The 24,639-nt window shown below is 37.0% G+C and overlaps 1 protein-coding gene across 5 annotated transcripts in view; it reads left to right on the top strand.

Annotated features, from left to right (window-relative positions):
* Window positions 1-24,639, top strand: part of LOC138704544 (pleckstrin homology domain-containing family D member 1-like) — a 267,332-nt gene that overhangs the window by 147,332 nt on the left and 95,361 nt on the right. Inside the window, exon 1 of one of the 5 annotated variants that reach the window (XR_011333365.1) lies at window positions 8,937-15,455. The exons of the other annotated variants lie outside the window; for them this stretch is intronic. The gene's annotated coding sequence lies outside the window, so the exon portion shown is untranslated. Of the gene's footprint in view, window positions 1-8,936; window positions 15,456-24,639 lie in introns of those variants that run through there. 5 annotated transcript variants of the gene reach the window in all.

The raw sequence follows: 24,639 nt of genomic DNA, 5'->3' as shown, positions 1-24,639 counted from the left end.
TCGGCTACAGATTTATTATTAGTATAGTTGATGGTGAAGTTGTGGTATTGAAAATGGACTTACACAATCTTGCGTACTTTGACTTCCCACTTTTATTTTTGAATGCATGGAAAATCTAGTGAAGTTTAACATTCAATGAACATCTTTTTGTGTGTATTATCGAAAACTCACAATTATTCTATCACAAATATACTGTAAGTAGTATAGTCTACAAAGACGAAGCACCAAATGACCAAACCAGAAATTATCTGTTTGCGAACTTCGTTGGTTACACTTTCATTACTACGATTGTCATAAATAGGACAGCCAAGATTTCTAGGTTCAAATGTAGCTACATATTTTAACTCAATCTTGGTTATACTAATAAAGAAGGCATCGACGTTTCAGAGAAGGTTGGTATGCGCGTAAGTTCGGCGTAATTCAATTACTGTTATAATGAGTGAGTGATCGACTTAAAAAAACCGAGACATTTTTGCGTCCCGAAAGAGTTTTTCGGGGTACTGGGACAAAACATTTCATTTTCCTTATTTACGTTTTATAAATTATATCAATATCAGTCTTGAACATTGTAATTGGACTTTGCCTGTTATGTTCAATAATAAATAAAACTGGGACTGTCCCAGTAAAACCCTGCGTAGGGGCCCCTAATCTAGTGGCCCCACAGCTTGAGTCATTTTAGCGCTCATCTCTGACTTGCTGCATGCTACGCTTATGGAATGTCATTGCTCCCTGCTGCATGCTGACGGGAAACTCGGCTCGGGTTAGCCACGGAATGAACTGCAGCGGCAGTAGCGTACGAGTCGGACGCGAAGACGTTTGCGTGTAATTTCGTGTGTGGCGTGTTTTAAGTGATGAAAGTGTAAACATGAACAAAGTTGAATGTTTGTTAAAAACTCCGTTCTCTTCATTAAAACTTGAAGATAAACTTCAAATTAAACAGTCAGGAGCATATCAACCTAATGATTTTACATTTACGCAGTTGGATGGCAAGAAAACGAGGACTTTTTGTAATACATGGTTCAGAAAAAAATTGTGGTTGACTGTAAGTGAAGAAAAACGAAGTCTGTTTTGCTTCTATTGTTTATTATTTGGTGGTGATGGGTTATGGACGACGGAAGGCTGTAAGGATCTGAAACATTTAAGTCAACGAATTAAACAACACGAGGAAAGTTCACTGCATTTAGAAAATGCATGTAAGTTTAAAACATTTGGAACAATTAAAATTGTAGCACAGATTGATTCCGCGATCAAACTTTCAATAGAAAAACATAACAAACAAGTCGCGAAGAATAGACATATAGTTGGCAGAGTGATAGACTGTTTAACATTTTGTGGTACTCATGAGTTATCATTGAATGGTCACAATGGTCAGGAAGCGACAGATCGAGGCACTTTTTTAGGCCTGTTGTCTTTGCTTGGCAGTCTTGATAACATATTAGATGAACACTTAAACAATGTTCCAGTTTTTGAATATACCTCACAAACTATACAAAATGAATTATTAGATTGTATGTATGAGGTATACATTGAAGAAATAAGAAAAGACATTAATGCTACTGATTTTGTTGCAATGCAGGCCGTTGAAATAACAGACATAACTGGCAAAAACGAATTTGCTGTTATTTTTCGGTACATTAAAGACCGTAAACCTGTAGAAAGATTTATTTCTTTTAATGAGTTTAAAGATCGAACAACTAATGGTCTCTGTGAAGTTCTGAAACAAAGCCTACAACTTTTCAATCTGGAAAATAAATTGATAGCTCAAGCATATGATGGTGCTACGGTAATGAACGGCAACCGAGGTGGTATTCAGACTTCGTTGCAGAAGACTTTTCCTCATGCAAAGTTTGTACATTGCTATGCTAATCAACTCAGCTCTATTATAAAAAGTGCTTGTTCAAAACATAATAAAACAATCAAGTTGTTTTTTGCGAACATCTCTGGGTTCACATCATTCTTCTCTTCACCTAAATGTAGTAACTTACTGCTATCAGTGAGCAATAGGCGCATACCTACTGCTTCAGGAACGCGTTGGAACTTTGAGTCCCGGGTTGTGAGCTCTGTTAAGGAAAATAAGGCGGAGCTATTGGAATGCTTTGAGAAAATTGAAGAGGAAGATGGATGGAATGATGTTACAGTGAGGGAAGCTTCTGGCTTAAAAAATTTGCTTAACAACACAGAATTTTTGTTTTATTTGCATTTGTTTTACGATATAATAAAACATGTTGACATATTGTACAATACAATACAGATCCAGAATGCTAACAGATTAAGCGTATCTGATGCATTACAACATTTTAGGTCGGCTGTAATGGAAATAAGAGAGAACACTCACAGATATCAAGTAAATGTTGATGAAGACGAATTTTCTCCTCCGCCAAGAAAACGGATTAAACACAGTTGGGAAATATATCTGATGGCAAATGCCAGAGAAGTATGTAATATCGTAATTAACCAACTCAATGAGGTGTTCCTGCAGTCACATGTATTTGGCAGTTTTACCATAATTGACCCAAAGAAATTTGCCTTACACAGAAAAAGGTTCCCAGCTGACCTAGTTAAGTGTTTCGTATCAAATTACAGTTCATTTATTTCCAACGAAAAGTTTATTAATGAACTATCAGTAATCTACCGAAGTGATACCTTCAAAGACATTTCCTCAGTGTGTGATTTGTTCAGTTTTTTTGCGGAGTATTCTTTTGAGGATTCATTCTCTGAAGTGAGCAAAGCCCTTCGAATTGTACTAACAACACCTGTTCCAACAGCTGAGTCAGAACGGAGTTTCAGCACATCAAGTAGAATAAAGACATTTCTCAGGAATAACATGGGCCAAGATAAGCTGAATTCGCTGGCTTTTTGTTCGATTCATAAGGAGGAACTTTCTCAAATTCAGAATTTCAAGAACAGAGTCATCGAAATGTTTGCCAGCCGGAAGGACAGACGAACAGAACTTCTTTATAAATAATCCTGTGAATTGGTGAGTTCAATGTTCAAGCTGTATCATTTTATAATTTCCAGTTATTTTCGATTTATTGCACCAAAGTGATTTTTATACTGTTTACTATGTAAACTCGCGAACACTATTGTTGCCGTATCTGGCCTGACGTAGGAGTACGTCCACCTCAAAAGGGAGGGTCTTGTATATAATGTAAATATCACTATAGCCACAAATAACAGCACAATAGGCGAACCAGGCCTCCCATAAGAATTGCGAGCCACTTCACAAACATTTGTCAGGGCCCTTTTCTCTCACCAATATCTTAATAAATCTTGAAATTCTGTAATTTAAATGCAGTAATTACAGAGAAAAGTTAGAGATTTTATTGCAATGTCTGGTAACCTTGTTTGATACAGAAATTGAAATGTTAGTTGGGGAAAAGAAATAAAAAACTCTCATGTTTACAAAATATCAGTACCGTAATTAGTTATACAGTCAGTAAAATACTGAGTTCTAATTTTAAAAATGAGTGCTGCTATACTTAAAAAAAAAATGTTTAAAATATAGTTAAGGAAAATGAATATGGTTATAGAAATAAGTCATTTAGTGTAGCCTGACCTTACTTGAATTGACCTTTCAAGCCATTTGACGCTCATGGGATACGGTGTTAGATTGTTGAGTTTTTCTTGACCTAAACATGTTCGTAAGTAATTCTTGATCTACTTCACTTTACTGAACCGACGCTCACCAGATGTCTACATTAACAGGGAGATTGATTAAAGCCTTAAAATTGTTTAATTAAGTTACAGTTTCGATGATGTGATTTAACAGAATTCTTGTCCACCACTGTGGAGCAGCGATCAGCTTGTCTGACCGTGAAGCGAGCGGCTCCGGGTTCAAATTATATTTGGAACAAGTTATCTGGTTGAGGTTTTTCTTAGCTCATTTAAGAACAAACGCTGGGTAACTTTCGGCGCTGGACCCTAGACTCATTTCACTAGCATTAACACCATTTCACTAGGCGCTAGTTGCAGTTGATAAGCGTCGTAAAACAACACAATTAAAAAAAAACAATTCTTCTTTCACTTAAAGAATTTATGTAACCTATAAACATTTTGTCTTCCTCGCCCAGTTCCCCCACTCGACTGGTATCCATCCCTCTCTCTCTATGGGCGGCCCTGATTGAACAAAGAACAATAATTTTTTTTCCATGTAATTCGTAATATTGTCTTTTGAAAAACAACATACTTACTTACTGGCTTTTAAGGAACCCGGAGGTTCATTGCCGCCCTCACATAAGCTCGCCATTGGTCCCTATCCTGAGCAAGATTAATCCAGTCACTACCATCATATCCTATCTCCCTCAAATCCATTTTAATGTTGTCTTCCCATCTACGTCTCGGCCTCCCCAAAGTCTTTTGCTCTCCGACCTCCCAACTAACACTCTATATGCATTTCTGGATTCGTCCATACGTGCTACATGTCCTGCCCATCTCAAACGTCTGGATTTTATGGTCCTAATTATGTCAGGTGAAGTATACAATGCGTGCAGTTCTGTGTTGTGTAACTTTCTCCATTCTCCTGTAACTTCATCCCTCTTAGCCCCAAATATTTTCCTAAGAACCTTATTCTCAAACACCCTTAATCCCTGTTCCTCTCTCAAAGTGAGAGTCCAAGTTTCACAACCATACAGAAGAACCGGTAATATAACTGTTTTATAAATTCTAACTTTAAGATTTTTCGACAGAAGACTAGATGACAAAAGCTTCTCAACCGAATAATAACACGCATTTCCCATATTTATTCTGCGTTTAATTTCCTCCCGAGTGTCATTTATGTTTGTTACTGTTGCTCCAAGATATTTGAATTTTTCCACCTCTTCGAAGGATAAATCTCCAATTTTTATAGTGGAAAACAACATAAGCATGCATAAAATTGAAAAAAAAAAAGTTATGTTTTATTTAACGACGCTCGCAACTGCAGAGCTTATATCAGCGTCGCCGGATGTGCCGGAATTTTGTCCCGCAGGAGTTCTTTTACATGCCAGTAAATCTACTGACATGAGCCTGTCGCATTTAAGCACACTTAAATGCCATCGACCTGGCCCGGGATCGAACCCGCAACCTTGGGCATAGAAGGCCAGCGCTATACCAACTTGCCAACCAGGTCGAGATAAAATTGATGGTGATGACGATGATGGTGATATAAGTATAAACTGACCTTCCTATAGTCACTAACTCATTACATTGCAAATTAAGATGTTAATTCTTATGAACTGTACTTTTTTAAAACAAATTAATTTGGGGAAAAAATTAAAGAGATACAAGTCAGTGCTATTTTTAATGTTAGGAGATGTCTAGCTAAAAATAAAGAACATTGTCAAGCATATTAAATTTGTATTCCTTCATTATAACGCTGTTTGCTGGCGACAATAATATCAATGTCGGATTTAATATGTAGGTACTTTTAGCAGACGCGAGTCTCACTATGGATGTGAGGTATACCTGTAGCGTTTACATTTAGTGCCGTTGTCTGTCATGTTCCCGGCCACAAGCGAATGTGTGCTAACCCCTGCTATACAAGACCCTTGCTGCTGCTGCTCTTATAGCCGTGAGAGGGGAAGCAAACTGCATACCCCTGAGCAAGGATTGCTAGAGCGAGCAAATGCCTACAACGAATTCTCGTTGACATAACTGACCTGGCCCCACCAACAGGAAAGATCACAAGCCACCACTGAAAATTAACATATATTATTTTTGTCTTTCCGGAAAGTATCCAGCCATTTTGAATATCTCGAGAACTGGTCGCTCAGCTTTGACACGGCAGCTAGTCAGAGTAGCGTAATGCGCATGAGTGAAAAGTCAATCTCGCGTGGGGCTACTCAGTCGGCAGTGAGCTTGTGCTGTGCGACCATCGCATTCCGAATGACTGAGCGAGTAGAACAGCGAATTTGCATAAAGTTTTGCTTCCTGCTTGGACGTTCGTCCGCAGAAACTGTTCGAATGATTAAGACGGCTTTCCGGGATGATTCAATGAGTGAAGCCCAGATAAAATTGTGGTATCGACGGTTCAAAAATGGCCGGGAATCCGTTGAAAGTGATCCACGTTCCGGAAGACCTTCAACGGGCAGAACACCTGAAAACGTTGAGCGCGTACGGGCAGCAATCAACGAAAATCGGCGATTGACAGTGCGAGGATTATCTGAAGATCTGGGGATTTCACGAACTATTGTTTCAGAGATTTTGATGGAGGATCTTGGCATTAGACGTAATGCTTCCACCTAAGCTACAGAATTTATATATGAAATCAAATAGCTTCATTTTTTGACTATAAAATGCGTTTGGTGTGCACCCGAAAAATAAATGTTGGTCTTATGTGTGTAAGTTATGTATTACATGTCGAAAGCTTTAGTACACGAAAATAAATTTAAATGGTAATGCAATTCGTAGTATTTATTTGTTTAATCTCATTTGAAAGAACATAGCCATGTTGTCGATATAAACATCGTCTTCAAATACATAACTTCATTACAGAAATATAATTATATTTATATTGTAATACATAAACAAACTACAATGCTTACAGCAGAGTTTATAATAGTTATTATGCGTAAAGAGAAATTAAAATTTAATGCCAGAGGAAAGTACTGTAGCTACTTAATCAGTCATGTTTGAATAAATTAGTTTTTAAATGCATCATCTGTTCTTTGAAAAATCAGTATCATTGAAATAATTTAATATGTTAAAAGAGAGAGCATTCTTCTAATTAGACGCGAATTCTTGCGGCAGACTGTCCTTGAGCTTGGGATTTGGAAAAGTACATTTTTGCGTGACTTGGCGAATGGTGCATAGAAAAGAAGTAATTTCAAAATTTCTGGTGTATCTACGTATTTTATTTTTGCCGATTTACCTCAAGAACAGATTTCATATACTGATCTCTTTGATGAAGTATTGCATATTGAATGTTTATCTAAGCAATGTTCTTGATGTGTGATTGGACATGGAATCTTGGCAATTTAAAATGCAGATATTTTGAATAATTTCAACTGTTTTTGTTTTTTGAACTTAGTTACAAATAATTATTGATGCATATTCTAATGTATATACGCATAGCAGAACTAAATTTCAATAAAAAAGATGACACGCATGCCCTTCCAAACCATTCGTGAGTAAAGAGAAGAAAATGGCTGCTCTGTTGTAACCTAGGCGATAGAAAGACAGGAGGGAGTAATCCAAGGAGAAATGCTTGAAATCGGTGCGACGGATATGACGTCAAACTACACCTTCTGCTCCCCATAATCCTCGCGAAATACCTCCAAATATTAATTGCTGCTATCGGTTTCGGTCATACATAAACGGTTTAAAATGTATGTGGAGGTAACAGGAGTATTAAGCTTAGTAGATTACTATATCAATGTACATTTCACTGTATATTAAATTAGAAGTGTTACGGTTGTGATATGGACCGAACGCTTCATTTTCACATTTTTTCTTTTATCAGGAAGGATGTTGGCACTCCTTCATATGTTAAAGCATAGAGGGACATCAACGGACATATTTTACAGTTGAGCCGAATAGAATATTAGCTTATTTATAAAAGAAAATGACATCTACTGAACTTGACTACACTTTTGAAATATTCACAACACGAAACAATTTCGTAATCATAATAAAAAAAAAACCACTGATTAACACACCGGAAAAGGAAATGAACTATGGGTAATCTGACAACCATATTAGTACACCTTTTTGATTCCACCGTTTCAAGCTTATGCTCCCTCCTGTCTTTCTATCATTAAAGGTTGTAACAATGTGTTACTTGATAGCCTATACAGTTTGTACAATAATACGAGTCTTAACAAGTTAATCCTTCTACTACCAAGGTAGTAATAGGATTGCCACACAGATTATTCTTCCATTTTTGTCTATATTTATTTTTAATTCCTTGTATTTGTCTTTTATATGACTACTAACATTTTGAAATAAGAATAACAATAATTCATCTACACTTTAAGAAGTAATTCGCTTTTTGATGTGGGGTGATCTTGTTAGCCTTAGTAGTCTGTGTCATGAAAATTCCAAGATATTAAATTTAATCTATAGCGTAATTTTCTTCATTTATGAGTTTGATTCCAAATTATTTTCTTTCGTGTTATTTATGTCATTATTCATATTGCTACTTATATTATCATGACCTTTGCTTTCCTAATTTTTTTTTATTCCTGCGTGTTATAGTATTCTAAAAGCGATTTTGTTAGAAATAATTATTAGTGGGCCCTTTATTTTTTCGAGATGATCATTATAGTATAGATAGTGTTCGAATATTTGAATGTCAACAAGTAACTAAATTTTGTTTTATTGGATTTATATTTTCATTCATTTATTTTTAGAAGTTTTAATAGATTTTTTACAGTTTTATTTTATTATAAACAAATCTTTTGAAGATGTTCATTGTTGTATATATTGTATTCCAATATTTAAATTTCAAGAAATAACTGAAATGATTTTCAATTTATGTTATGGTACTACTGTAACATTTATAGTGTAGAGCTGTGTTTTTTAAGAGTTTGTCTTGAAATGGAAGTGAAGCAAGTTTAAATTTACTGTATATTAGTTTATAGTGTCACAAGTAACATATCTAAAGTTTTTAAATTTTGGCAGGCCTATATGTTTTCAGCAATGTGAAACGGGACTTTTTAACCACTCTGTATTTTTTGAAACAGGACGATTATTTTATATTTTTATGTTTTCTGGAGGATTACAGTCAATAATACATAGGCCTAAATTGTTAAATATTCGAAATTCTTAACAAAGATTGGTAGTCTAGGCCTATATGACTTTGATGGGGATACCCTTAGTATTAGTAAATTGTAATAAACCTTGGTGGCAAGAGGGTTAATAATAATAATAATAATAATAATAATAATAATAATAATAATAATAATAATAATATTTCTTACATTTCTTGTAATCTGAATAAACTCTTCCTAACCCAAACACTTATGATCAAATAAGATTATTTAATCAAAAATAGGATTTATTATATATATAAATTTAATATCAGAATCAACAAAATTAACATTGTCCCTTTTTCACTTGAAGCATAATGTAGACCAGTCAAACTATTTGAAAATTTAAAAATGTAGTGTAAAGTGTCAATTTGCAGATAGTGGTAGTACCGATTCTGATGATAGTAATGGTATTGTGATATTAATTCAATGTATGATGTACAGAAGTCCTTCGGGGGATATTTAGGGTAGGCGAGTCCCCTCCTGACACTTGTCTGTGTCTAAATCTAATAAAACCTATGGTCAACACAAACATCCAAGCCACGCATATCAAGAAATAAGGCAAAGTCGCGAATCGAACCCGAAACCTTCTGGTAGGAGCCAGCGTCGCTAACCACTTGACCATTATTAATTCAATACTGTGGGGGTTAAGAGAGTTACCTGAAAGCGTCTATATTTAGAATCAAAGGAAATGCAAAGCTGTTGTGTAGGCATAATGACAAAAGGCGGGCAGGTGGCGTGACAACTCACATGAAAGAATGGCTGCCTTTCAAGGGAAAGGAAGTGACGCGTCATCGTTATCCCAGGATGCGGACTGTGGAGTATTGATCATGCTAGGGCGGGTCTGCCGGTCTGCGACGTTGTCAAACGTACTTCACATGTACAGTATGTAGCTATCCGGTAAGGCTTGATTTACACTTTCAGCAATACAATCACGGTACAGTTTCGCTCCATTCACAATAAATTATTACGATGCCATTTAAAAATAAATGTGATACACACTACCGCTCACGATGAAATCTCATTTCGTTCTTGAATCGACGACGTTCCTCGAAAAGCATTCGAACGCTAGGAACCGCACAAAAACATGCTTAGAATATAGATCGCTCATCACAAAAACAGTGATCTGAATCTTTCTCGTGCAAAACTCGGCAGTTGTCTGCTAGCGCCATTTGACGATGGCATGTTGTACCGGCACTACAATAATTACTCACTCTAGTCTAGATGCATGAATGGTATAAGCTGTAGTAGAAGTAAGAAGTTCATCTCTGGGAATGTTCGGTTGCGGGTTAGAGTGTAAACAGTGTGGATTGGCATCATGAGGCGAATTAATCCCATGAATGTTGTCAAAATATTAGAGGCAAAGTTGCGACGTGCGGAATACGCAAACGTAATCGGAGCTGAGGATATAGAATTCGCGAATATATTACATAGCATAATAATTCACAAATACAATGGGGATGACACAGAACTGTATGACGATACGCTGGATAGGTATCGTGATTTTGAAGGACAGGCAGAGCCCGTACCTGAAGTTGGCTGTTCCAGCAGTACAAGACTCGCATCTCCAGAGCGACAGGAACATTCAAGTCAAAGTGAGTTCGAACCATCTCCACCCAAAATGTCGAGACCCAGTGCATTACAAGGTATTCATGACAGCACATTGGAGAACATTTATGAAGACTATTACAATCGTGGCTTCAACTCATATGGCAAACTTCTTAGGCGCTATAAATGTATTGCAAGTAAATCAAATTGCAAGTTGATTTTAAATTATGTGACTATCAAAAGGAAAGACCTAGCACACTTCCAGGGAAATAAAATGTTACAATTAAAGACTTTAAAAGAATATGTAATGTCACAATTTGACAGGTCAAGGGCGTATGGATCTACAGTTCACTATTGGCATCTGCAAATGTGGGCACTAGAAGCTTCTAAAGTAGTTGGTCTGGATAATTTCAAAGCTTCGATGGCTTTTATCAACAACCTTAAGGCTGAATATGGCATTTTTTCCAGACATATTATTACATTCGTCACACGTAAGGACATACTAGAAGATCATAATATTCGTCAGAAGGCACAAGAATTCGTGGAGGAAGTGAACAGATATATAACAGAGGGGAGTGTGGACAAGGAAAATGTTTGGAACACTGACCAGAGTCAATTTAATTATGAAATGTCTTCATTGCCAACACTGTCTCAGAGAGGAGAGAAAACTACAGCTGGTGTTTTGCATTCTGTGCATAGCTCTATACACAGCTATACAATTTGTGTGGCTTTATCAATGAGTGGCAGATTAGCTAACAAGCTGTATATCTGTTTTCAAGAGACGCAAGGCACTTTCGGTCCAAATGTTTCAAAGAAACTTGAAGCAACATGTCCACGAAACATTCATGTGGAAGTAAGCAAAAGTGGCAAAATGACGAAAGAGCACATGAAACGTTTTCTAACTTCAGTTCTTGATGAACATGTAAGTGAGAAGAGCCTATTGCTGTGTGATTCCTGGTCAGGTCATGAAGTTCGTCCTGTTTTAGATGAAAGTTTTCCAAATAAAGATGTTACGCTCAAGATATTGCCACCGAAGACAGCAAAATATTGCCAGCCTCTTGATGTGTACTTCTTTAGGCAATATAAACTATATATGAGAAGGATAGTTGATTATATAAGTATACAATATGAAAACCCACAAAGAAAGTTACATGATCGCCATTTCATCATCAGACTTCACTCAGTGATATACAATCAACTTTCTGCACCAGAGTACAGGCCTATGTTGCAATATGCTTGGCAAAAGGCAGGTTATGGCATTGACGTACTAATAACATCGTGTGAAAATGTAATTAGTGTGGTTTTTGATATTGAACTGCTTGAATGCGGAAGTGATGTTGAATGTGAAACTGTGGCTTTAGTCAGATGTGCATATTGTTCAGTTCCACTTTGCTTTGTCCACTTCATTGAAATCCCACACCTACACTTTGAAGACTGAATAGTTGTGCAACACTATCAGGTCAGTAGAAAAACGTCAGATATCGTAATTATTTTAAGCAGAGATTTTGTGACACTGTTGATGGAAAATGTAGCAATGTAGTCACGACATTGAAATATGTGTGTTTTTTGCCGTATTATAGCGATATTTTGCTTCTTTGCATTACCAAAGTTTCTCGATTAGACCTTGCATAGGTGTTCATTTCTGATCTTTTCAAATGTCTCTTGTAGTAAGACGCACAGTTTTGCATGGGAATGACTCATACAACTTTTTTGTAATGAGCTATTTATTAGCCTCTATTCTCAAGCATGTTTTTGTGCGGTTCTGAGCGTTAAAGGTCAAGTACATCGCTTGTCAGAAGATAATCGAGTCCCACTCAATACTTGAAAGTATTCTTTCCAAAGTTGTGACTGTCATGCAAAAACTTTTAACAAATTTTATTCATCGTTTGAAGTTATAGCCCTAGTGTATAAACTTCTCCTTCATTTTTCCTGCTTTATAAAATAGAACGTATCTTTAAATAATTAGGTTACTTTTTTCACGCTCATTCTCGTCTAATAATATGGCGCTATTTGAAAATCTTTTCAGCATTTCGCAACTTTCAATATCTACTGCGCCATCATATGTGGCACAATGACTTACCAGATCACGACTGGAACGTACTATGGATCGACAGTGCGAATGATTCAGGAGCAAGAACGGAACGGGAACGGAACTGTATCGTAAATTTATTGTTATTATATTTTAATCAAGCCTAATCGATACTTAAGCAATATTTCGTTTACGTTCTTCTTCTTTTTCTTCTTCACTGCACGATATAGGGAGGTAACTGTTCCGCCTTAAAGATATTCCAGTCATCTCTTCCTTGGTCTGCCAAGGTTTATACTTCCATATTTGTCTGGTCAGTCATGTATATTGCAGTTTTTCGTAAGGTTCTTTCCATTGCTGTTTATAATCTTTCAATCCATTTATTCATGTTCAAAATTTGTAATTCTTCTCTTATGTCTTCGTTTTTATTTGATCTAGTTTTGTACATATTTTAATTCCTCTCCAAAAGTTCATTTACAAGGCCTGTAATTTACTTCCGTCTTGTTTTGGTTGTCGTCTATTGTTCATTCGAAAAATATATATACAGATTAAATCAATAATAAATAATAATGAACAGCAAAGCTACGTAGGCCTAAATTATATTATATATTGCGGCCTGTTTATCCTGTTTACGAGGTTAATAAAACATCCATCTTTCGCTAGCTACGTAAATTATATCAAAATATTCAGTGCCATGTCCAGTCACTTTAGCATATCTAGAAGTGCATGTGTATGAAAATATTTTTTTATATTTAAGTGTGACTATTAATATGCCATTAGGAAAGTTCAGGATAACAGGCAGGGTTTGGAATTGAATGGGTTACATCAGCTTCTTGTCTATGCAGATGACGTGAATATGTTAGGAGAAAATACACAAACGATTAGTGAAAACACGGAAATTTTACTTGAAGCAAGTAAAGCGATCGGTTTGGAAGTAAATCCCGAAAAGACGAAGTATATGATTATGTCTCGTGACCAGAATATTGTACGAAATGGACATATAAAAATTGGAGATTTATCCTTCGAAGAGGTGGAAAAATTCAAATACCTTGGAGCAACAGTAACAAATATAAATGATACTCGGGAGGAAATTAAACGCAGAATAAATATGGGAAATGCGTGTTATTATTCGGTTGAGAAACTCTTATCATCCAGTCTGCTGTCCAAAAATCTGAAAGTTAGAATTTATAAAACAGTTATATTACCTGTTCTTCTGTATGGTTGTGAAACTTGGACTCTCACTCTGAGAGAGGAACATAGGTTAAGGGTGTTTGAGAATAAGGTGCTTAGGAAAATATTTGGGGCTAAGCGGGATGAAGCTACAGGAGAATGGAGAAAGTTACACAACACAGAACTGCACGCATTGTATTCTTCATCTAACATAATTAGGAACTTAAAATCCAGACGTTTGAGATGGGCAGGGCATGTAGCACGTATGGGCGAATCCAGAAATGCATATAGAGTGTTAGTTGGGAGACCGGAGGGAAAAAGACCTTTAGGGAGGCCGAGACGTAGATGGGAGGATAATATTAAAATGGATTTGAGGGAGGTGGGGTGTGATGATAGAGACTGGATTAATCTTGCACAGGATAGGGACCGATGGCGGGCTTATGTGAGGGCGGCAATGAACCTTCGGGTTCCTTAAAAGCCATTTGTAAGTAAGTAAGTATTAATATTACTATTTTTATCGTTGTTTCATTGTGTATTTCACTTCTGGTAGTGTGGAAGAGAAGGTCTCGTGGCCTTAACTCTACCAGAATAAATAAATAAATATCTGTTGTCATGCCATTGATAAGATAGATAGATAAATAAATAAATAAATATTTACTTATTGCCATGCTATTAAAGAGCCTCTTATCTATGGAAATTGACTTTTGTTTAGCTTAAAGTTTCTGTATACACATTACGTATGCATCGGTTGTCCGCCGGTTAGGTTGATCGGAAACAGCCGAAACTGGTCGAACTGTGTTCCCGTTGTAGTCAAGGTCGGCCGCTGCGAGTCATGCTAGCTGAACACGTTCACTACGCAGTTGAATTGTGAGTGTTGTGCTAGTTTGACACGTTTATTGTGCTGTGCGTATTTCATTGTGTAATATGGTTAGAATTCGATATAATTTAGAACAAAGAATATTCATCTACGATAGCTATGTGAAAAACCATTCTTACAAATTCTGCAAAAGCAAATTTCGTAGTAAATATCCCGGGATAAACGTTCCATCATCACAAACAATTTTTAAGTTAGTGAAAAAATTGCGAACACATGGCTTTCTTACAGACAAAAAGTATACAAGACATAGGCCCAATCCTGTTTTAACAGAAGAAAAGCTTGACGACATAGGGTACCGATTAGAAAATTCTCCTCGGATATCTTTGAGACGATTAGCACAGCAGGCAAATGTTTCTAAAACAAGTGCATGGAAAGCAACAAGAAAACTGCTACATTTCCGAGCTGATGAAGTCACGGTTGTTCATGAACTTAAACCTCTAGATTTTGAAAAAAGAATACGGTTTTGTGATTGGTTTCAGAGGCAGGTTCATGACGGAATTCTTGATCCAGAGCTGACATTTTTCAGTGGCGAGGCTTGGTTTCATCTGTCTGGTTTAGTTAATTCACAGAACAATAGATACGGTAATACTGAAACTCCGCATAATATTAATTTTGATGTTTCGCTTCATGACGAGAAAATTGGAGTGTGGTGTGCTTTAAGTGCAAACCGTATCATTGGGCCTATTTTTTTTGACGGTACCATTAATTCAGAACGTTATGTAAATGAAATATTAAATCCATTTTTTGTTAATTTGGCTGAAGCAGAACAAATTCATGGATATTTTATGCAGGACAATGCGACTCCGCATACAAGCGAACATTCTATGCATGCATTACGCGAAGTGTTCGACGATAGAATAATTAGCAAGGGTTTGTGGCCTCCTAGCTCCCCGGACCTAAATCCCTGTGAATTTTATTTGTGGGTTACCCTTAAACAAAAAGTGTACTCAAACAATCCACGTAATCTGGAGGATTTAAAGGAAAATATTCGTCAAGCGATTTTTGCAATACAGGAAAATGAACTTCACGCAGTTTCCCACAATCTTTTCAACAGGATTGACGCATGTTTAAGAGCAAAGGGTGAACACTTCAATTGTCTGATGTAATGGTGAGTACCATTTTGGTTTTCCTAATAAAAATAATTAAAGCCATCAGTAAAGCATGTTGGGTATTAAAACAATATTTAAGCGACGTAGCTCTTTGCCGACGGCAAAAACAGAACTGAGTCAACCTGTCTGGTGGACACACGTTATTAACTAACCGTTGTAAATTATATTGGATTAAATTAGTGCTGCTAAAATTTAGAACAGGGCTGGGCAGCAAGAGCGGATTCTACTCTCTCACGGGGAGCCATATGATTTCTCTTCGTCGCCCTTCTTCCCCGCCGAACACCGCGCAGCGTTGATTGAGTGACTGATTAATATTAAGCGTCCCCATTTAGAGTTTGGATCCGCTCCCGTTGCCCAGCCCTGATTTAGAACGACACTCGCATCAGAAATATAGAGAAAGAGGTAATGTAGACTGAAAGGGTAAAGGAACAATATAGTTGTTGTTCTAGGGTTGCCAGGGTCCCGTATTGTAAGGGACGTTCCATATTTGAGGCCAGAGAAACTAATCCTGTATGCATCCCATATGGGACACCAAATATCCCTTATTTACGGACATTGTGGCATAAACGGCCTTTATTTTTATGTTTTGTATGGATATCGTATTGTAGAAATACCGTAGCAAACAATTCTTTTCTTATTATTACTTACTGGCTTTTAAGGAACCCGGAGGTTCATTGCCGCCCTCACATAAGCCCGCCATTGGTCCCTATCCTGAGCAAGATTAATCCAGTCTCTGCCATCATATCCCACCTCCCTCAAGTCCATTTTAATATTATCTTCCCACCTACGTCTCGGCCTCCCTAAAGGTCTTTTTCCCTCCGGCCTCCCAACTAACACTCTATATGCATTTCTGGATTCGCCCATACGTGCTACATGTCCTGCCCATCTCAAACGTCTGGATTTTATGTTCCTAATTATGTCAGGTGAAGAACACAATGCGTGCAGCTCTGCGTTGTGAAACTTTCTCCATTCTCCTGTAACTTCATCCCTCTTAGCCCCAAATATTTTCCTAAGCACCTTATTCTCAAACACCCTTAATCTCTGTCCATCTCTAAAAGTGAGAGTCCAAGTTTCACAACCATACAGAACAACCGGTAATATAACTGTTTTATAAATTCTAACTTTCAGATTTTTTGACAGAAGCCTAGGTGACAAAAGCTTCTCAACCGAATAATAACAGGCATTTCCCATATTTATTCTGCGTTTAATTTCCTCCCGAGTGTCATTTATATTTGTTACTGTTGCTCCAAGATATTTGAATTTTTCCACCTCTTCGAAAGATAAATCTCCAATTTTTATAGTTCCATTTTGTACAATATTCTGGTCACGAGACATAATCATATACTTCGTCTTTTCGGGATTTACTTCCAATCCTATCGCTTTACTTGCTTCAACTAGAATTTCCGCGTTTTCCCTAATCGTTTGTGGATTTTCCCCTAGCATATTCACGTCATCCGCATAGACAAGAAGCTGATGTAACCCATTCAACTCCAAACCCTGTCTATTATCCTGAACTTTCGTAATGGCATATTCTAGAGCGAAGTTAAAAAGTAAAGGTGATAGTGCATCTCCCTGCTTTAGCCCGCAGTGAATTGGAAAAGCATCAGATAGAAACTGGCCTATACGGACTCTGCTGTAAGTTTCACTAAGACACATTTTAATTAATCGAACTATTTTTTTGGGAATACCAAATTCAATAAGAATATTATATAAAACTTCTCTCTTAACCGAGTCATACGCCTTTTTTAAATCTATGAATAACTGATGTACTGTACCCTTATACTCCCATTTTTTCTCCAATATCTGTCGAATACAAAAAATCTGATCAATAGTCGATCTATTACGCCTAAAACCACACTGATGATCCCCAATAATTTCATCTACATATGGAGTTAATCTTCTCAAAAGGATATTCGACAAAAATTAATAATAATAATAATAATAATAATAATAATAATAATAATAATAATAATAATACTGTCTATAGAAATGTAAGAAGGAAGCAAGTAAATTTAACTCTCTAGCTTCTTCAGTTAGAAGTAATTACCGCTATCTTTTCAGTCATTGGCAGTGGCGGTGCGTCCTATGCCTCCAATGGTTCAGAGAACCCGCAGGAAAAAAACAATTTAATTGTTTTAATACATTTATTTATAATTTACACTATCATTCTTTGTTTCTTGCTCATCTTTAATAAGTTCACTTCCGGCTCTGATGTAATTTTGTCGTATGAAAGCCTATGAACCGCAGAGATCGCATACATATACGAGTACATGCTTACGAGTGCTTCCGAGGTTCAATTGAAATGTCTCTAAAAATTTAATAATGAATATCACTACATACAAATAAGAAAAACACACATATGCGGAGAAAAGTATTATTTCCTCGTCGTCACCTTCTTCTGTGGAGTCTGGTTGTGTTGTTGACGGCTGTGATGTTGAGATGGAAGGTGTGGGATCAGCTGATTGTGAATACACTGCATTTGATCCAATCATTGACACTACAATTTCTGGCAAATTGTAAGTGTGGAAATATTCACCGAAGTCTTTGACCACAAAATTTTTTGGGAAATCTAATACTTTTTAGTTATATATTAAACATTTTAAAACCAGAAAAACTACAGTCTCATTTGCTTCACACGAACTATCGGTGCAAAATTCCAAAACTCACGGTTCGGTTCGGAGTGGAAATTTTCCGTATTGCGGGGAAGAACCAAGATTACGTTAGCTGCAACTCGCGACTCGTCACGTGTAATCAAAGTTGCCGCCTCTTAAGACTGGTTCACAATAAACCTGGAACAGAAACGACAACAAGAACGAGAACGGAAATATTGTTAAAATAAATGTATTTAAATGTAAGCATTCACAACAGTTAATTGTGAATGCTCACATTTAAATACATTTATTTTAACAATATTTCCATTCTCGTTCTTGTTGTCGTTTCTGTTCCAGGTTTATTGCGAACCAGCCTTTACGGGTGACGGAGCAGTAGCATTGAGAAAGAGACCTAACCCGTGAGAATCATTGAATCAGCATCTTTTAACTCTGATCACTGATAAAGTGATAAATATATGTGATCAGTTCTTTCACGTATGAATCATTGGACTACTCAGTCGTGCACTCATGCCTCTTCTAAAACTAAGAATCGCGTGACTTCAGTTGAATATTTTAACTTAAAAGAAAGAAAAAAGTGGAAGAATATGAAAATCAGCAGAAAAGTCGCTAATCGTATTTTACAAAATTGTTGTCAAGACATTCAAAATACCCTAGACTTAGCGACTTATCATTAAATATGGCAACACTGGTTCCATTTCTCCTCTGAACCTTGCCTAGCCGGTTTCAGGACTAGCGTGCGGAGCGAAAGGGAAGGGGAACCGCTGCGGCGGAATCGTGTGGATGCGCTGGTAAGAGGACCAGCGCAGATGTACAGTGACATTGTAAGTGTGAGACAGGCGACACGTAAGACCGTAAGAAATACGAAATGATCCAAACCGGAAGTTAACTTCAGTCTGTAGCTTAGATTATGCTTTTAGCACGTGTACGTGTGTGTTATTGAGTGTATTTATTAGTGATTTCTTACAATCCTTTAAATGCCCATTTAGTCGTTCTTGGTGTTTAGTGTTAATATATTTATCTGTGAGTGTGACCAGTGTTCGTTTTCAAAGAAAATGAATAGCGTTCAATATCTTTTAAAAACAAATTTTTCAGCTTTAATCTTGGAAGATAAGTGTAAAATAAAAAAGCTTGGAAGGCCGTTACCTCAACTCAATTTAAAGCAAACACAAACAAGCCGAGGTAAGGCATTTTGCAGGGTTTTTAATGTAAAAATATATGAAAGAAACAGCTGGATTTGCGGTTGTGAATCTACAAATAAATTATATTGTTTCCCTTGCCTGCTATTTGCTAAGGGTAAAGATTCAAGCTGGACATGGGATGGTGTGTCAGATTTAAGCCATTTGACACAGAAAATTAAGAAGCATGAGGAATGTATTGCTCATAAGAATGCTTGCCTAGATTTATCACTCCTTGGAAGAACAGAAATTAGGCAACAGCTTAGCTCGGCTTTCAGACAGAATATTGAAAGACAGAATGATAACGTAAGGAAAAATCGCTATGTTCTTTCAAAGATAATTGATTGTATTAAGTTCTGCGGTCAATTTGAACTTGATTTACATAGACATGATGAGAAAGCAGAGTCAAACGATCCTGGAATATTCAGAGGGCTAATAAACTTCACTTCCACTTTAGATGCACTTGTAAAAGAACATATGAATAATGCTACAGTCTTTAAGAGTACATCTAAGGACATACAAAATGATTTGTTGGAGTGCATGTTGTATGTATGTCGTGAGGAGATTACTGCTGAAATAGCTAAGGCTGATTTTGTGTCTGTAATAGCAGACGAAACTTCCGATATCTCTTCTAAATTTCAGTTGGTTGTAGTACTTCGTTATTTATTGTCTACTGGAGAGCCAGTTGAAAGATTTTTCACATTTTTAAATCCATCTGGTAATGATGCATCCTCTTTGGCTGTTTGTATTAAAAATGTCCTCTCTGACGTAGTTCCAGAACAGAAAGAAAAAGTAGTATCTCAAAGTTATGACGGTGCCAGAGTTATGAGTGGCCGACATGCAGAGGTGCAAACAATTGTAAGAGAAGATTACCCTTTTGCCTATTACGTACATTGTTACGCACACCAGCTAAACTTAATTCTTGCCCAGGCTACTAGTCAAAACAAACAAGTCAAATTGTTTTTCAGTACTATTGCAGAGGTACCAATATTCTTCTCTCATTCACCTCAAAGAGTTGCTGTTCTAGATGATATTGTAAAGAAAAGAGTTCCTCAGGGATCAGCCACAAGTTGGAACTTCAATTCAAGTACACATCTTACAGTTTATGAAAATAAAGAGTCAATCCTAGAGTGTCTCCAAACAATTGAAGATACCAGCAACCAGATAACGACTGTTAATCAAGCTTACGGTCTAAAGTTGAAACTGCAGCAGCCAACATTTTCATTTTGGTTAGAATTATTTTATAAAATAATGCCCCATGTGGATATCTTATACAGTGTATTACAAAAGCGCAACACTAACTCTCTCGCAATAAAGCAAGCTGTGGCATCATTCGAAAATGAAATTTTGAAAATTAGAGATGATATTGATAATATCACTACGCAGGAAGAAAATACAGCAAAAAGAAAATGTGAGGACATGTATATTACAAGGAATGTGGCGGCAAAGGAAGTGTGTGACATAATCATTCATCACATCAAAGAAAGGTTTGATTTCTCCAATCACTTACTGGCTTCTACATTACTCGACCATCATGTCTTTCCTACATTCAAAAAGAAATTTCCAGAAGATATTCTTTGTGCTGTTGTAAAGTCCTACCCATTTTTGAACAAACATAAGCTAAAAAGTGAATTACAGATCATTTATTCTCGAAATGATTTTCTATATGTGAAAAGTGCAATAGCCCTTCTCAAGTTTTTAATTGAAAACAACTTGCAAGAACCCTTTGGTGACGTTATGAAATTGTTAAAATTAGTAGCTACTATTCCAGTGATATCGCATGAAGAAGAGAGATGTTTCTCCACTTTGACGCATATTAAAACATTTCTTAGAAGCACCATGGATGAAGATAGATTGTCTGCCCTCGCCATGCTGTCTATTGAAAAAGCAATGATCGACAGGCTTGAGGATTTCAATGAGAAAGTCATCGATAGATTTGCCACAAAAAAGGAAAGGAGAATGGATTTTCTGTACAAATATACATCTGCAGGAGACTCAATTTCATCATCATCATCAGGCTCGTATTAAGGTAGGCCTAATTATCTACTGAAAAGAACAGTAGTATTTTTTTTATTTTTCAAAAATGAGATATTGTTTAAATTGTTGGAAAACTATGTAATATCATAAAAGTAGTGAACCCCTTGTCATTTTAGGTACGAACCGCCACTGGCTCACTGCATGATTGAATGGCTAACTCGAACAGCGTTGTATCCGACATTTTTCGTAAATATAATATAAATTGGAATGACCTTGCACTTGGCATGGTGCACGTGTTAATGAAGTTTTAGATTTCTGAATAATGTTTTGGTAACCCTGTTGTAAACTGTTGCTTTTGTTCATCACTTTGTTCGGGTGAAGCATTCATTGATAAATAATGTTGTTGGATTGTGTATAATATGTGTGAAGACGTGAAAATTGTTTCAAATCAAAATGAGTGATTCCTCTCCGCATGAAACAAAGAGGACATGTATCCAGATAATGAAAATAAACTGATGAGTAATAATATATTAGTAACTTCAAGGTGTTAGACTAAGATAGTTTTCTCATACTGTGCTTTAACATGCTAATACGTGCTCAGTTGCCCGAGTTGTCTATCTCTTAAAAATGCCTCGTATTTTCTTCGAGTTAAATGTTGCAACTGTTCCTTATTGTCATGCGAAAATCTGACAACCCTAGTTTACCTACAATACATTGAGATACAAAACACATAGAAAATGGTATAGAACTATAAATATAGTGTTGCAGGTTGGCTAAAATAAATAAAACCAATCCTTTTCTTTACTCTTTCTTTTCCGTGCATTTGTGTCCGTGAACCATGTAGGATTGTAGGGTGTGTGTGTTGTGTGTGTACACACACGAGTATTTATTTGGAAATATCTTATCACTGTTATGATAAGATAAGCTAGAAGCAACGTCCGTTCTGTATTGCGTCGTACAATGTTTTGTGTTCCTGTACTGCTTGTTTTGCTGTATATTGAAGTACAGAGAATTGTATGCTAATTTTCGTTTAAATATTCGATTCCTGGTACTCGTGTTAAATGTACTGTTATAATTCTGTGGTGTTCGGGTAAAGGGTGATGTCACTTTTTGTGCAGATGGAATTTTATTCCCCAGGTGAACATAAAAGTTAAATTATACAAGTGGCTATGCAAAATTCAAAAGAATACAAGCATTTGATGTGTTTTATTTGTGTAGAAAATTATTTTCAATAAGGATCGGAAGTTTAATTTTCACTTATCTCCAAACTTATTTTTATGACTTATTTCCCTTTACTCAAATACCACAGAATTGTGATGTACAACTACACTGACTGTTTTAAAACGAATCGAACAAGTTTTGAAAGATGAAATGTGTATACAGTAAAGGCTCATTCACAATGAAAATTAAATATAGCGTAAGCGTTAACTTGACGTTACAGTAAAATCAAGAAGTCATACCATCATTCACGATGGGAACATAAACATAACAGCAAACATACTTGGTAACCATGGAAACATAACAACGACGCCATTTCCTCATATTCCGTCGTATACTTCAGCGCTCCACGATTGTGTTCTGTTTGTAAATCACGTAAGCATAAGCATGAAAGTTTGGAGTTTGCAAACTTTCATGTTAACGTCTTACGGTAATGTTTATGCTTATGTGAATCATTGTGAATGATCCCATTTGGTAGCCTGGGCACAAACTTCTGTGTTTATGTTACGGTTATGTTTTTTTCATTGTGAATGGGCCTTAAGAGTTCCAACTTCATACCATGAATTCATATCCGATAATCCGAAGATTTTAGAAAACATTCTGTATTCTGTTGCAGCAGCGGTTGGGCGGGGAGGGGGGGGGATTCTGTCTGGCTGGGCTGATCGCTCTGTCGCTTGCTGCTGGCTCGCTCGCAGGCTTTGGTGGGTTGTACCCGGTTGAGGGAGTGAGAGCGGGAGGGGCAAGGAGAGAAAGATTAACGCGACGTTGCCAATTTGACCCTTCTACGTTGTGTATTACAGAACGAGTTGTACCTAAGTTACCGGCATTGTTACCGAGTCACAAGGTTGTTATGTGGCAAGTCTGGCGTTGGATTTAAGCCCGACATATGAAACAACAAATGGGTTTTTCTTATCATTTATCGCACAGTGTTTGAGACACAATTCTTGTCTCAGTCGAGTGTGTGAACTGTATTGAGAAATATCTATCTTTAACCATGGTTAGATACACAGCAGAACAACGCATCTTCCTTGTTAAAACTTACCTAGTGGAGAAGTCGTACGAGTTGTGTTTACGCAAGTTTCGGCAGCGTTTCCCAGAGGCCTCAAAGCCATCGAGACAATGTGTTACTCAATTATTTAATAAGTGGCGCGAAACAGGGTCCGTTCTCGATAAGAAGAGACGTTGTCCGAAGCGTGCTCTAACACAAGAAACACTTCAAGATATGCGTGTGATGATGGAGATGAGTCCTGGAAAAAGTGCCCGTTGCCTAGCACGAGAATTGAACATCTCGCAAGGTTCTGCGGAAAGAGGTTTGAAATTTCTTAAGCTTCACCCCTATAATGTGTCGGTGGCTCATATATTAAATCCAGGTGATCCGGTAGCGCGCACACGATTTTCTCGTTGGATGTTGGAATCGATTGACAAAGGACTCGTTGATCCAATGCTTCTTTTTTTCACTGACGCAGCTTGGTTTCACCTGAGTGGCTATGTGAACGCCCAGAATACTCGGTACTGGCATACCGAAAATCCAAACGTTTCTCATGAAGTCTCACAACATGATCAAAAAGTGGGAGTGTGGTGTGCGGTTAGTGCGCGAAGAATAGTTGGACCGATATTTTTTTACGAATCGATTAATTCGGAGCGTTATGTGAACAACATTTTGCTACCGTTTTCACAACTTCTCACGGAACAAGAAAAGAATTACGCATTTTTTCAACAAGATGGCTCTGCAGCACAGACACCGTCATATTCAGTGGAAGCCCTACGTACAATTTTTGACGATAGAGTAATAAGTAGTGGACTTTGGCCTGCTCGGTCTCCAGATTTATCGGTATGTGACTTTTACTTATGGAGTGTACTCAAACAAAAAGTATACGAAAACAACCCGCGTACTCTGGATGCTCTCAAGCAAGAAATAATCACTCTAGTACGCAGTATTGATGAAGATGCGCTCCAGCGTGTGTTCCAGAGTTTCATACGTCGCTGCAACTTGTGCATACAACGTAATGGGGGGTATTTTCAGCAACTGCTCTGAAATTCAGGTAAAATTCTCTTAATTTCCGTCAATAAACATTTCACTAGTTAAGCAACAGATTACTTGTCATACTACAATGTCGTGAAACGGTGAGAATGTTAGTCGCAATAGCCGTCGATCTGCTTGAGAAAGGGGGGGGGGGAAGGAGACGACAGTAATAACGGTC

The sequence above is a fragment of the Periplaneta americana genome, chromosome 8 (assembly GCF_040183065.1).
Source record: "Periplaneta americana isolate PAMFEO1 chromosome 8, P.americana_PAMFEO1_priV1, whole genome shotgun sequence".
NCBI lineage: Eukaryota > Metazoa > Arthropoda > Insecta > Blattodea > Blattidae > Periplaneta > Periplaneta americana.
Note: the sequence above shows the minus strand (reverse complement) of the source record. Positions and strands in the feature narration are given on the sequence as shown.